Here is a 14,517-nt window from a genome sequence, read left to right on the forward strand (position 1 = left end):
AATAGCGACCTTGAAGGAGCCTATGAAGTGCTATGTCAATAATGTCATCAATTGAATATATAGTGGGACAAGAATGCCCACTCAGGCACAAAAGAAAAGGGGGGAATGTGGAACCACTAAAAAGTTAGCTTGACATAACTTACTCCATTTTGTAAGCTTAGCCTAACACACCCCATCTTGTGTAAAACCTTAGTCATAAGCAAAATCACAGTCCTAAGCAAAATAAGAGAAAGGAAGTACCCCATCCCTGGAGAAGCCACAAGCTAGAAAACCACAATGAGCAAATGTCCATTTTGCTGAAACTGTGATTTAGAAACTGTGATTATCCATTTTTGCTGAATCTGCCCCTTGGAAAGCCCCTAACCATTTTAACCATAATTGCTAACTGTTTTTGCTGTATTTGCTGTTTTCCAAAGTATAAAAGTAAAAAGGGAACTTTGTTCAGGGTCTCAGATTGTGTCTGGTGTTCTGACGGGCTGCTGAGACCCTAGTTCAAACTAGCAATAAAGACCTGTTCTGTTTTTGCATCTCATGACTGAGCTTGGTGACTACGACTCCACACGGGGACTCAAAGAAACGGGGCACAACAGTATTATGCTCAGTGAAATAAGCCAGGCAGAGAGAGACAAGTACCACATGATTTCCCTCATCTGTGGAGTATAAGAACAAAGAAAAACTGAAGGAAGAAACTGCAGCAGAATCACAGAACCCAAGAATGGACTAACAAGAACAAAGAAAAACTGAAGGAAGAAACTGCAGCAGAATCACAGAACCCAAGAATGGACTAACAGTTACCAAAGGGAAACGGACTGGGGAGGATGGGTGGGAGGGGAGGGATAAGGGTGGGGAAAAAGAAAGGGGGCATTATGATTAGCATATGTAGTGGGGTGGGGGGGCACAGGGAGGGCTGTACAACACAGGGAAGATGAGTAGGGATTCTGCAGCATCTTACTACGCTGATGGACAGTGACTGTAACGGGGGCGACTTGGTGAAGGGGGAAGCCTAGTAAACATAATGTTCTTCACGTAACTGCAGATTAATGATACCAAAAAAAAAAAAGATAAGATTACATTTTAACACCCAGGAAGTTCAAGAGGCAGGATTCTTTGCAAGTAGACAATACCTCAGCCCACCTTGGGGGCTGGGCAGGCAGCCTTTTGATGTGCTCCTGGACCAAGGCGCCGGTGTCCCAGAGAGAAATCAAGGCAGGAAATTCCTTACGTTAAGATAATTTTTAATACTCAGGGACCACTTAACAAGTTCACACCTCTAAGTTTTTTTCATGTTCTCGAAAAATCCTCAACTACCTATAAAACCCCCTAGACAATGCGCCACCATGGGCTCTCTTGTCCCCTCCTGGCGTGAGCCAGGAGCTCTATTCTCTCACTTTATTTCTAAATAAAAGCCTGTACCTTGTTCTCCTACCTTGAGTGTTTGTGAAGCTCATTCTTCGGCTTCGTGAACATGAACCCCGGCATCACTTCTTCCTGGGTTTTTTCAAAATGTAACTTTGGCTTCAAGGTGGGATCCCCCTGTCTTCATTATGCTCTTTATAGATGGGCCTTTTAGCAGGCTAGAGTAAATCTTACAATGGCACAATGAAGACATGGGCTGTGCTCAGATACTTCTCTTTATCTGGGGAATATTCAAACATTCAAGGCCACGCTACTCTTGACTTTTTGAGCTTTAACTGATTAACTCATTAACTCTGAGTCTTTTATGGCTTTCTAGTTTTAACTGGTTAACTGAGTCCTTTCTAGGGGGCTTTACTGACCTTATTCTCTTTCCACCCCACTCATATCTATTTTCCTGCCTAACAAATGGTTGGCTCCAGAAACCTGAATCATAGGACTTCTTCCCTCCAAGTCACCCTACAGCTTCATTAACTTTCTAAAACACAGGTTTGATTGTATTTCTCAGGAGTTCTAAACCTTTCAGTACCTGACCATTATTGTCCCTAGCGGTGCCGGGGTTCTTGTTTGCAGAGTTGAAGAAGGAACTTAGCAAACAGTCAAGGTAGGAGAGCCAGGGAGACTTTCATTGAGAGATATAGTGAGAGGACAGACAGAGACCCTGGCATGAGCCAGGAGGGGACAAGAGAGCCCGGGGTGGTGCGTTGTCTAGGGGCTTTATAGGTGGTTGAGAGACAAAGGGCTAGGGATGCAGATCTACCAGATGGTCTCTAAATGTTTATCTTTGAAGAGACAATAAGTTTCTTATCAGTTTTCCAGACTATTTTGCAGAGTTAACATAAGAAATTTACTGCTTTGATCCTTTCTCAGAGTAGCAGTTTCTTGGTTTGGGAGCACATCAGTCAAGGCTGCTTGTTTTGTTTTCAAGGTGAGCTGAGTTACTGACTTGATTAGGGCTGGAGGAGGAAAAGCAGCATCTGGGTAAAGTTAAAGATAAACTGGGTTTTTTAGCAGGCTAAAGTAAATTATACAATAGCCTCATTTAATTGATACAAACAAGACATGGGCTGTGCTAAGGTATTTTCTTATCTGGGAGATGTTCAAACATTCCAGGCTAAGTTACTCCTGGCTTTTAGTTTTAACTAATTTTCACTGAAGAATGCTTATATTCCTCGTTTGATATTTTACTTTATAGAATTAATGTGATTCTGTCTTTGCTTAAGTGTTTAATATGGAGTTTTGATAGGGGTCTTTTTCCAGAGGCCTTCACCCTACTCTGACTACACCCACGGTCCCTGTCTCACCAGGATAAAGTCTAGGATGTCCAGGATGACATTCAAAGCTTGTGTGATGTGAATCCCTTTGCCGGTCAGTGCCTTCCATGTCCTCCACACTCCAGTCACAGCAAACCCCCTGCCTCCCCATGTGCCCTGTGCACTTCTGGGGGCTCCCTTCCTCCTCTGCCTGGAAGGACCGAGGGCCCCACTGTGAGTCCTGCATGCTCAGCTGGAATGTCCTGGCAGAGTCGTCCCCCAGTCCCGTCTCCCAGGTAACATGACTCCTCCTCCGAGTGCCCGTAACCCTCTAGTGCAGCACAGTTAACATTCTGCTTTGGTTACTGTGGTCCTGCAGCAGGGCCTGCTACATGGGCAATACCTTATTAATCTTACTGAGGGCCCAGCAGACTATCTAGGCCAGGGTGAGAGTTCAGTTAAATGCTGGTTAAGACTGATTTTGAAAGTAGGAGATGAGTGGTTTGTTTGACACAGTTTAAGCTAATGTGCATGGAATGTCTCAGTATTTCCCCCTTTGGGTAAAATTGTAATATTTCCAGAATATCTCACCTGGCTTTAAGAGATCTGCATATCAATAGGGGTTCAGAGGTGGAAGTATGGCTTTAGTGCATTTGCATCATTCTTCAGGGGTAGGGAGAAGCTCATCTCCATATCAATGGATAATCTTTACTTGGGAAAGGAGGGCTTATCTGTACCCTAGAGGTGAGGTGAGGGCTGGTTTTGCTGCTGCTGGAGCAGGAGAGAGAGAAGGCCCCAAATTGCAGTTTGTAAGCAATAAACCGGTTTTGAACTTTGTTTCTCCCTTTGACTGATTTTGGTTTTTAGAGGTATATTGCCCCGGGATTTCCTTTCCCCAGACTTACACCCCCCAAAGATCATGGATCTTTGGGATTCTGGGAACAAAATCTGAAGCAGCTCACCCAAATTATGAAACTTCCTTGCAGACTTGTTATCTTGAAATTTCATGTAGAATCTGTCCTCTTTCTCCTGTGGCTTCTTGTTCCCTCTGGCAAATAATCCTGGGGATTAGATACCAGGTTGAGCCATTGGGACCTAGAGGGCATCTTTTCCTGACATCAGAGTTGAGGGCATGTGGTTGACTTTAACTAGAAGTCCTAGGAGAAACCCCGTCTCAGTCCCCCAGGCAGCTGGATACTAACTGTTGCTTCTGCAGGATTGGGCCTCCCAGTAATCAGTTCAAATGAGCAATTATTCTACAATCTATCCATTTTGTAATCATTCTCCAAAGTTTTTTTTGGGATGACTCACTCTGTGAAGTGGAACAGCTTGTTGGATTTTTCCATGATGTCCTTTGTTTGTTATTGTTTTCATGATTCTTTTATGGTTGTTGAGCCTTTATCATCCTGGACACGCGACTTCCTTCTTATCCTCACAGAGACTGAATTCTTCCTTTGAGTTTGATCAACTTTAAATTTCCTCTCCATTGGTGGACTAGAATTATGAGAGAAGCAGAGCCAGTTTCAGCCCTGGTTCTGCTACTAACTTACTATATAATAGCACAAATAGTTTAACTGTTAGGAAGAAATTCAGTTTGGAACACAAGAAGTCAGAGTGAACAGGAAGTAAGGAATTCATTAAAGCAGAGTAGCAGGGAACGGCAGCTGCCTTGCAGGCAGCAGAGAGTAATGAGACAGAGACCATGGGCTTAGACAGAGTAGGCTGAGGGCCTGTGGAAAAAGACAAAGCAAAATAATTCATTGTGAGATTTGCTCTGGCCTGCTGGGGGGCCTAGCTTGTTTTTCTGACTTTACCCAGTTGCTGCTTTTCTTCCTCCAGCCCTAAACAAGTGATTTGCAACCTGAGCAATTTAACAAGCAAGCCCAAAACAGAAAGGATTCCATCTTGAAAATAAGATTGCATTTTAAAACCCAATTTGTTAAAAAATAAGTTTCTTAACATACTTGAAGGGCCCCCGCCCATAAGATGGCGAAATTCCTGCTTCTCTTCCAGGTCCTCGGTTCCCGCCGGCGCCACCTGAACCCCAATCACCCCTCGGCCCCCTAATCCCAGCACCTAGCCAATAGCCACCAGCCCCGTAGAAGTGACACCACAATCACTCCATGCCCCTTCCTATATAACCCAGCACCTTTCCCTAATAAAGCGGAATTCTCCGGTGAATTGCTGCTGTGTGTCGCTCCCTTACTCAGCCACCTTGGGAGCAAAGCAGGCAGTCTTGAGTGACATGCTCCCAATCAAGGAAGCTGCTGTGCTGGGAGGAAATAAGAGCAGTAAATTTCTTGTAAATAACCAGGAAGATTAATAAGAGACTTAATGTCTCGTCAAAGATAAACATTTTGGGACCACTTAGCAGGTGTGCATCCCTAGCCCTTTTTCTCTCAACTGCCTCTAACTCCCCTAGACAATGCACCACCCTGGGGCTCTCTTGTCCCTTCCTGGCCTGAGCCGGGAGCTCTGTCCTCTCACTTCATCTCTAAATAAAAGCCTCTCACTTGTTCTCCTACCTTGAGTGTTTGTGAAGTTCATTCTTTGACTACCCAAACAAGAACCCCAGCATCAGCAAGAAAGAGCAGAGGAAGGAAAGGGATGCTCATTGAACTCCTGCTCTGCATGGGGCAGACCCCTTGCCATCTCCTGAAGCCAGGGTCACCTGGTGGCCAGTGTCCACTTGAAACTGCACAGCATGGGAACTGAGCCCCTACCACCCCAGGATTTGGGGGAGCTGCAGAGCACTAGATGCGGTGAGATTATGTTCTGAGAACTTCCCAAAGGCCAATAAAGGAGATTTTCAGGAAGGCTACTAAAGAGCATGATCACACAGCTCTAGTCCTGTCTGGGTCACCCAGGTGATGGGAACTTGCAAGCCCAAATCAGAGCTGTCAGTTCCTCCCTACTTATTTGGAGTAGAACAGAGACAGAGTGAAGACTTGTGCTTAAGCCTATGAAATAGAATGAAATAGCAAAGTAACAAAGACACCACTGGAAGAGTGCAGACAAAATGTAATAAGTTGAACAGGAAGAAGTTTTTATTTAAGGCAAAAAGTGCACACTCAAAGAAAGGGCATTGTGGCCTCAGAGGAGGCACACTTAAGGGTTTAGGGTTTGGGATTGTATAAGGCCTTTTGGGTAGGGGTCAGCATAAGGCCTGATGTATACAGGTGACTTGTAATTCCTTTGAAGTTTTGTCTTAAGAATAGGGTTAAGATATAGTATGAGATCTTACTGATATTTTTTTCCTACATCTTGAAACAATCAGCTATTTTAATGTCCTACAAACCATTCCATCATTACCCACTATTACCCATAAATTATTCCCAATAATGCTAAAAAAATAAAATAAGAAAACTAAAATAATAAGAATAATGGAATCATGTAGGGTGATCCAATAATAAAATATATTGCCATTCTTTTTTCCTATTGTGTTGCTCAAAGTATTGCACTACCTTCCCATAAAAAAACAAAATTGAGGACACCTTATTTGTAGTCTGTTTTTAGCTTTCATTAAACAGTGTTGAAATTGAAAATTTTTCATTTTCTGCCCATAATGGCAAAGGGAAGGAAATTAATGAAGGAAGATGTATCACAATTATTAAATGAACAAGAAGACAAATGAAAAGAGACAGACCACTCTAATCCTTGGGGCAATGGTGACAATGGATGGTGTTAAATAAACTCTCATACTGTAAAGCTTCAGATAGCTATATCCCAGATAGAAGTTCTCATATTCAAGAACTGACATGTGATCTATGCATATGTAAGACCAGGAAGGAACCACGGTATTCTCATCCAGTTAATTATTCAGCAGGAAGGGCTGCATCACACAATATTTTGTAACAACAAGTTTAACCTTGTCTACCCATCTCATTGCTGCTGAAAAGATAGGCAACATAACTCTTTGGTCTTTTATGATATTTGCATATGAATATTTACGTGAAACAAGAGATTCTGTTATGCCTAAGCACTTGTTTAAGTTTCTAATAATGTTATTTTTAACTATTCCTTTATCTTTACTTTCATAAATTACTCCTACAATGACTTAAAAACACAAAAAGAAAAATGACGAATGGTTATGACTGTTTTTCCTGATTACACTGAGTTAAACAGGAGAGTAACACGATCAAATGGAGATAAACTGATGAAGGATTGGGAGGAGAAAGACCATTTAGCAATAATTCAGTTTAGAGATGAGGATCAAACCAAAGTACTGACAGTAGAAATGGTATAATATTCAATAAATGCATGAGAAGGCATTTGCAAAGGACCCATTTGATAAAAGACTTTTATCCAAAAATACAAAGAACTCCTAAAATTCAACAATAAGAAAACAAACATCCCAACTGAAAAATGGGCCAAACTCTTGAACCTCGCCAAAGAAGATAAACACATGGCAAATAAGCATATGAAAAGATGCTGCACATCTTATGTCATCACGGAATAACAAATCAAAACAATGAGGTATCACTATACACTTATTAGAGTGACCAAAATCCAAAACACTGACAACAGCAAATGCTAACAAGTATGTGGGGTGAACACAAAATGGTGTATAGCCTCTTTGAAGGACAATTTTGCAGTTTCTTACAAAACCAGATAGATAGTCTTACCATACAATCCAGTGCATTTCTTGGTATTTACCCAAGGAAGTAAAAAACTTATGTCCACACAGAAACTTGCACAAGGATGTTTACAGCAGATTTATTCATAATTGTCAAAATAGGGAAGCCACCAAGATGTCCTTCAGTAATTAAATGGATAAATAAACTGTGGTATACCCAAACAATGAAATAGTATTTGGTGCTAAAAAGAAATGAGCTATCCATGAAAAGACATGGAAGAACCTTAAGTGCATATTAATAAGTGAAAGGAGCTGATCTGAAAAGTCTACATATTGTATAATTCCAACTATATGACATTCTCAAAAAAGACAAAACTACAAAGACATTAAAAAGACCAGTGGTTGCTAAGGATGGGGAAGAGAGGAATGTATAGACAAAGCACAGAGGAATTTTAGAACAGTGAAACTACTCTGTATGATACTGTAATATTAGGTGGCTATATGTCATTATACATTTATAAAAATTCACAGAATATATATCAAAAGGACCCTGATGTAGTTCTATGGACTTCAGGTGATAACTATGTGTCAATTCAAGTTCATCAAATGTAATAAATGTACCACTCTGGTGACAGAGGTTGATAATATTGGTGGCCATGCACAAGACGTAGGGAGTTAAGAATTTGGGAGCCCTCTGTATTGTCCACTTCGTTTTTCTGTGAACCTAAAACTGCTCTATAAAACAAAGTTTATTTAATTAAAAAAGACCACATGACCTATAGATTTTTCTACATTGAGCTGCTATCTGTAGAATTTTTTTTGATATTTTTCCCTTCAAAATCTTTCATGTTACCATGACTTCCTAGTTATACCTTCATTGAGCTAACATTACCTAAACCAGGCACTCTAATAGAGTGAATTAGCCATGAGTACTTTCCATTTATTGGGCACCTTGCTCAAACCTCGTTTCTAGCCTTTGTAACTGTAGAGTTGAAGGCACTGGGGGGAGGGGTGAGCACGTTACACTGATGACATGCCCAAGTCCCCGGCTGCTACCCTCTCCTAACCTGAAAAACGTGCCTTAGGCTAGACAATCCTCATGCCGCTGTAAATCTAAGCTCTGCCTCCCCCTACCTTCTTTAAAAACTTGCTGCCTGTCTACTTTCAGGTAACTTCCCGGGCCTGTGACAGCCAGGCCGGGGAACCTCACCCGGGGGCATTCAAATAAATTACCTGGCCCTTTGTTGCTTTTCTTTGCCTGCTTATTTCGGCTAGAATTTATCTTACAGTAACCAAACCATCTGCAAGGATAGCTGATGTGGCAGAGAGAAAAACAAGATACATGAACATTGCATAACGTAGGATTTAGGTAATATAGTCCTTTCACCTACTTGTACCCTCTCCTAAATGTGTTAATTTACACTCAATTCTTTCCCCCTGCTTTTTAGTGTGTGTTTTACATTTATTTAATAAACCATGTGATTGAAGATTGAAGCATCAAAAAAAAAAAAAAGAATAGGGTTATTTAAGTGACCCCGTTGGTCCATATCTCAGCATTCTTTATCCATATAGGTTCATGTACACTTCAGAGGTCTATCTCCTGTCCTAGTTACAAAGTTGCTTAATTGATTAAGGAGCTGGAAGAAGAGGAAGAGCAGCATATAGATTAAGGTAAAGAATACGCTGCCCCCCCCACCCCAGGCTGCATTATTTTTACAATGGCATGACCCTTGTCCTGTTCCCCTGCTCTACCTCTTGGGCAGAGAAGTCCTTGACTGACAGTCTTTGGCCTTGGAGGCCTGATCTTATTGGTACAATGACAACATGGGCTGCCCTCTGATATTTTTCTTTATCTGGGGAATTGTTTTTCATCTAGGCAATATCAGGACATTCCAAGTCACTCCTGGCCTTTGAAACTTCAACTAATGAACTAATTAACTCTGTGAGTCCTTTCTGGCCCTTTGGTTTTACTGTTTAACTCTTTGAGTCTCTTTTAGTGGACTTTACTGGCTTTATTCTCTTTCCACCCCACTCATGTCTGGCTTCTGGCCTCAATATATTCATCCGTAAAAATGGGAACAATCTTACCTATTTTCCAGGATGTTGTGAGAACTAAATGAAAGGTCTGCAGAATCATCTCACAGAGTACTTGTCACAGGGTAAATAACCAATAAATGTGAATTTTTGTTTCCTTCCTTCTACAGATACAGAGAGAGAGATAGATAATGTCTAGTTCTGTGATCTGGAAACCTGGGTGCAGTTGGTGCCTAATGAGGAGCATTGGGCCACTCCCCACTGGGGTGGGTTCTGCACTGCAGTACCTCCAGCTCCTACCCAGCGTGGGGCTGCAGGTAGCGGGGATTCAACAAATGTCTGTTGACTGACTGACTGAATAAATGGGCAAAGGAATGGGTGAGTACTTTCTTCCGGAATGATAAAGGATTTGAGACAAATAGCTAAGCTATGTCAAAGTAATCAAATAATTTACAATATGTGAAACATTTTCCAAAATCAATCAAACCCCTACACCTCTGACACTGTAATAACAAGCTGGTCATGGAGGTCTACCACACTGGGGTGGGGGTGCCTCGAGGGCTTTGGGCATCTCCTAGTGCGGGAGCAAGTCAGCTGGGCAGATCACTCACTAGCAGGGCCATCGGGAGTTAGCAGGGAAGGCGTGAAGAGGAGTTGCCCTGTAATTACTATGGTTTCAGCATAAGTACATGTTTTTTTCTAGCAAGTAATTGCTGTGTTTCTGGGTTGCAGCAGCAGGTCTGACTGTGGAGAGGTCTTTGAGTAATGCCCACGGATGACTAAGCTCCTCCCGGGGTAGCCAGATGGCTTACAGCCGCCCTCGCCTCTGGCCTGAGCAGCAGCCTCTGGGCCTGTCTCCTGCTCTCCCGATTGCCTCATCGCAGTCATTCTCCACAGCGGCGGCCACAGGGGCCTTTCCCAACCATGAGTCAGACCTCATGAACCTCTGCACTTAACACTTCCCATCCCTGTCTCCATCGGAATTAAAACATCTCAATGCTGTGGTGCTGGTAGCCAGCCCCAGCCCTTGCCCACCTTGCCAACGCCTCCCCGCTGGCTGTGCTCCTGCGGCGCTGGCCCTCGCTCGCTCGGCCCCGGGACACTCCAAGCCCGTGCCCTGCTCCCCGCACTGCATCTGCTGTTTCCGCTGTCCGGATCCTCCCCCTGCTATTCTTCACGGGCTGGCTCTTCTCCCCAGTGTCCCTCCCTGACTCTGAGCTGAGGAGCTCTCCCTCCCTCTTCTTCTACACCCCTAGATTCTCCTTGTCACTTATGAAATTAAGTGAAAGAGAAATTAAGAAAACAATCCCAATACCTAAATCACTTTATTGGTTTATTTTTTTAGGGCTGTTCTTGTGCTTTTCCCTTCCCCTGATGGAACACAGGGCTCAGAGGTTTGCATTTGTCTGGTTCTCTGCTCTACCTCCAGCACAAATGGCTGTAATCAGTGTCAACAATTACTTGTTAGGTGAATAAACAAAATCTGTCCCACAGAGAGCAAACAAGCTCAGGTACTAGAACCTCTGCCAGTTTCTCACCATTTGTTGCTAGAAGATGAGGGTGCATTGTTCCAGCAAGGTGGAGGGAGTAGCGCCTGGAGGAGGGGCGTACAGGCCGTCAGGAAGCTCTCCTGGGAGCACAGCCTCTCAAAAGACAGTGGCTCTGCACAACACAGTTCTCCCAGATGCTCTCTGGAATCCCTGAGACAACCGGGTGGCCCTGAAAAGCTGGCACACCTGGAAGCTGCTGATGACCCTGCAGCCACAGGGTTCCGTCACAACGGCACAGAAAACGAATGTATTTGGCGATGGTCATCACAGCTGACGTGAATGCTGGTTCAGACAGTCCTCAGTCCTCTTGGGTAAGAGTAATGGTATTGTTCAGGAAGAGTTTAGTAGCAATGAAATGGACTCTGGGTATCTAGACAAAATGGGAATTTACTGGAAAGATACCAGAGGTGCATTAGTTTCAGAAGGAGGGACTGGCATGATTAAGCCAAGGAAGTTAGGAAACAAGCACACATGAGGGGCCCTGGGGACATGAAGGCAAGCCAGGAGCAGGAAACCCACCCAGTTTCCCAGGCATGTTAGGCGGGCCCCTGCCTTCTCTTCGTTTCTGTCAGGCTTCAAAAAGGGCAAACTTGTCTGAAGCAGGATATTCATAGATTAAGGAAGCGGCCCACTTTGCCCTGCCAGCTCTGCCTGCTGAAAATGAAGAGGCACTGGTAACGTCTTCCTCCTCCATCTCCAAAGGCCCTGACTAAGCCCAGGCCTTTCCAGGACCACAGGGCTACAGTGGCTCCAGCCAGTCTGGGACAGGCTGACCTGGCAGCAAAGTCACATGCCTTTGGCGACCAGCAGGTCAGGGAAAGGCAAGAAGCCAGCTGGGTGAGAGGCAGCACACGGGGCTGATGGCTGTGCCAAAGGGGAGATGAAGCCCCCTGAGCCATCCCTCCCTAATGCACCTGCAGTAGACACTGTGTTATCTCTTCTTCAAGGTATTGACGGAATGGACTCATTGGTGGATTTCCTAATTTTGAATCAACCTCTCATGATGCGAGGTGGCTGCCTCTTAGCAACTTATGAGAACCAATTGTCTAGTTTTCAAGCTGGTTGAGGTCATGTTGATAGCTCCTCACCATTCTTTGCTAGGATCAAAAGTAGCTTAAAACGAACTATGCCGAAAATTAGTTGTAGTGAGAGTATTTACACTACAGAAACTGACAAATGCTACAAATCAGGTCTTTCTGAAAAATATTTCCCAGAGAACTGGTTGTTAAACCAGCACACTACTGCAGAATTCCTGAAGGAAACTGTGCTTGGTTTTATTGTATTATTTCTTGTCATTACCACATTTTACTTTTTAATTATAAATGAGATAGGTCTATAGCTTTTTGGGGGACTTACATTCTTTGTCGGTTTTATTTCTTAAAGCTTTCCAGATTTTTCTATGACCCTGTTTAAATTTCTGATTCTTAATCATCTGGGGAGTACTTTTAAATACAGATGCCCAAGCAAGGCACCTAATTAATTAAATCAGACTCTCTAGGTGTGAATCAAATACCAGTAGTTTTTAAAACTCCTCAGATAATTTCAATATTCAGCCAAGGTTGAGACACTGCTTTGGCCCAGTGCTCCTTAAGCACTCACATACAGGCAAGTCACCTGTATATTTTGTTAAAATGCTGAATCTGATTTACTAATCCTGGGTGAGGGCCTGAGATTCTGCATATCCAACAAGCTCTCAGTGGTGCTGATGCTGTGGGTCCATGGATCACACTCTGAGTAGCAAGGATTTGACTAATGTCGTTATCTCTGTCTTAAAAGTTAGATAAAATTTAACTGTGCTGCCATTTCATCCTGATGCCGTTTAACAACACATTTAATTACCCATATAATCTCTTCTGTAGTAGTTGATTTCTTTAAATTTTCCACTTTGTCTATGTTCATTTTGGTATGTTTCATTTTGCAAGAAATCTGTTTTTCCTAGGTTTTCAAATTTACTGCCATAGAGTGACATTTAATAGTCTCTTATTATTACTTTAAACTCTCCTGTATTTGTAATTATAACAATTCAAATTAAAAAGTTTAAAAAATATTAAACCACTCAACCAAACATCTGTGGGCTGACTGATCCTCAGGCTTCAAATTTGAGGCTCTGCCAAAGAGTCCCCAGTTATTCCCTCATTTCTCTGGCTTTTGAGTTATCACTAATGGCAGAAGATTCTGTTAAGATATATTATTGAAGAAATCCACAGGATACAAAATCAATGTACATAAATCTGTTGTATTTCTATATATAAATAATGAACTAGCAGAAAGAGAAATTATGAAAACAATCCCATTTGCAATTACATCAAAAAGAATAAGAAGCTGAGAAATAAATCTAACCAAAGACATGAAAACCTATACTCTGAAAATTGTAAGACATTGATAAAAGAAATTGAACATGATGCAAATAAATGGAAACCTATTCCATGCTCAAGGATAGGAAGAATTAATATTGTTAAAATTGGCATACACCCAAAGCAATCTACAGATTCAATGCAGTCACTATCAAAATACCAGTATTTTTCACAAAACTAGAGCAAAATAATCCTAAAATTTGTATGGGTCCACAAAAAACTCTGAATAGCCAAAGCAACCTGGAGAAACAGGGGCAAAGCTGGAGGTATCATGTTCCTTGATTTCAAACTATACTATAAAGCTATATTAATCAAAACAGTATGGTAGAGGCACAAAGATAGACATACAGATTAATGGAACAGAATAGAAAGCCCAAAAGTATAGCCATGCCTATATGGTCAATTCATATATGACAAAGGAGGCAAGAATATACAAATGGAGAAGACAGTTTCTTCAATAAATGGTGTTGGGAAAACTGGACAGCTATGTGTCAGAGAATGAAATTGGATCACTATTTTATGCTATACACAAAAATAAACTAAAAATTCATTAAAGACCTAAAATTAAGACCTGAAACCATAAAATTCCTAGGAGAAAACACAGGCACTATACCCTAGAACATCAGAATTAGTGATTTTTCTCTGGATACATTTCCCCAGACAAGGGTAACAAAAGCAAAAATACACAAGTGGTACCACATCAAACTAAAAAGCTTCTGCACAGCAAAGAAAACCAACAACAAAACAAAAAGGCTATGTACTGTATGGGAGAAAATATTTTCAAATGACAAATCTGCTAAGGGTCTAATATCCCAAATCCAAAATACATAAAGAACTCATACAACTCAACACCAAAACAAAAGATAATCTGATTTTAAAATGGGCATTAATAGACAGTTTTCCCAAAGAAGAGCTACAGATGACCAACAGACATGTGAAAAGATTTTCAACATATCTAATCATTAGGGAAATGCAAGTCAAAAACAGAATGATGTATCACCTCACACTAGTCAGAATGGATAGTATATAAAAAAAAACCCAATAAAAACTGTTGGAAGGGAGGTGGAGAAAAGGGACCCCTTGTATAATGCTGGTTGGAATGTAAATTGGTGCAGCCACTATGAAAAGCACTATGGGGGTTTCCCCAAAACTAAAAATGGAAATACCATATGCTCCAATGGATACTGCAGAAATACAAAGAATTATTCGAGAATACTCTGAAAAATTATGTGCCAATAAATTGGATAAATTAGAAAAAATGGACAACTTCCTAGAACAATACAACCTTCCAAGACTGACTCAGGAAGAAATAGAAAATCTGAACAGACAAATTACCA

This window comes from Manis pentadactyla, chromosome 14, assembly GCF_030020395.1.
Source record: "Manis pentadactyla isolate mManPen7 chromosome 14, mManPen7.hap1, whole genome shotgun sequence".
Taxonomy (NCBI): Eukaryota; Metazoa; Chordata; class Mammalia; order Pholidota; family Manidae; genus Manis; species Manis pentadactyla.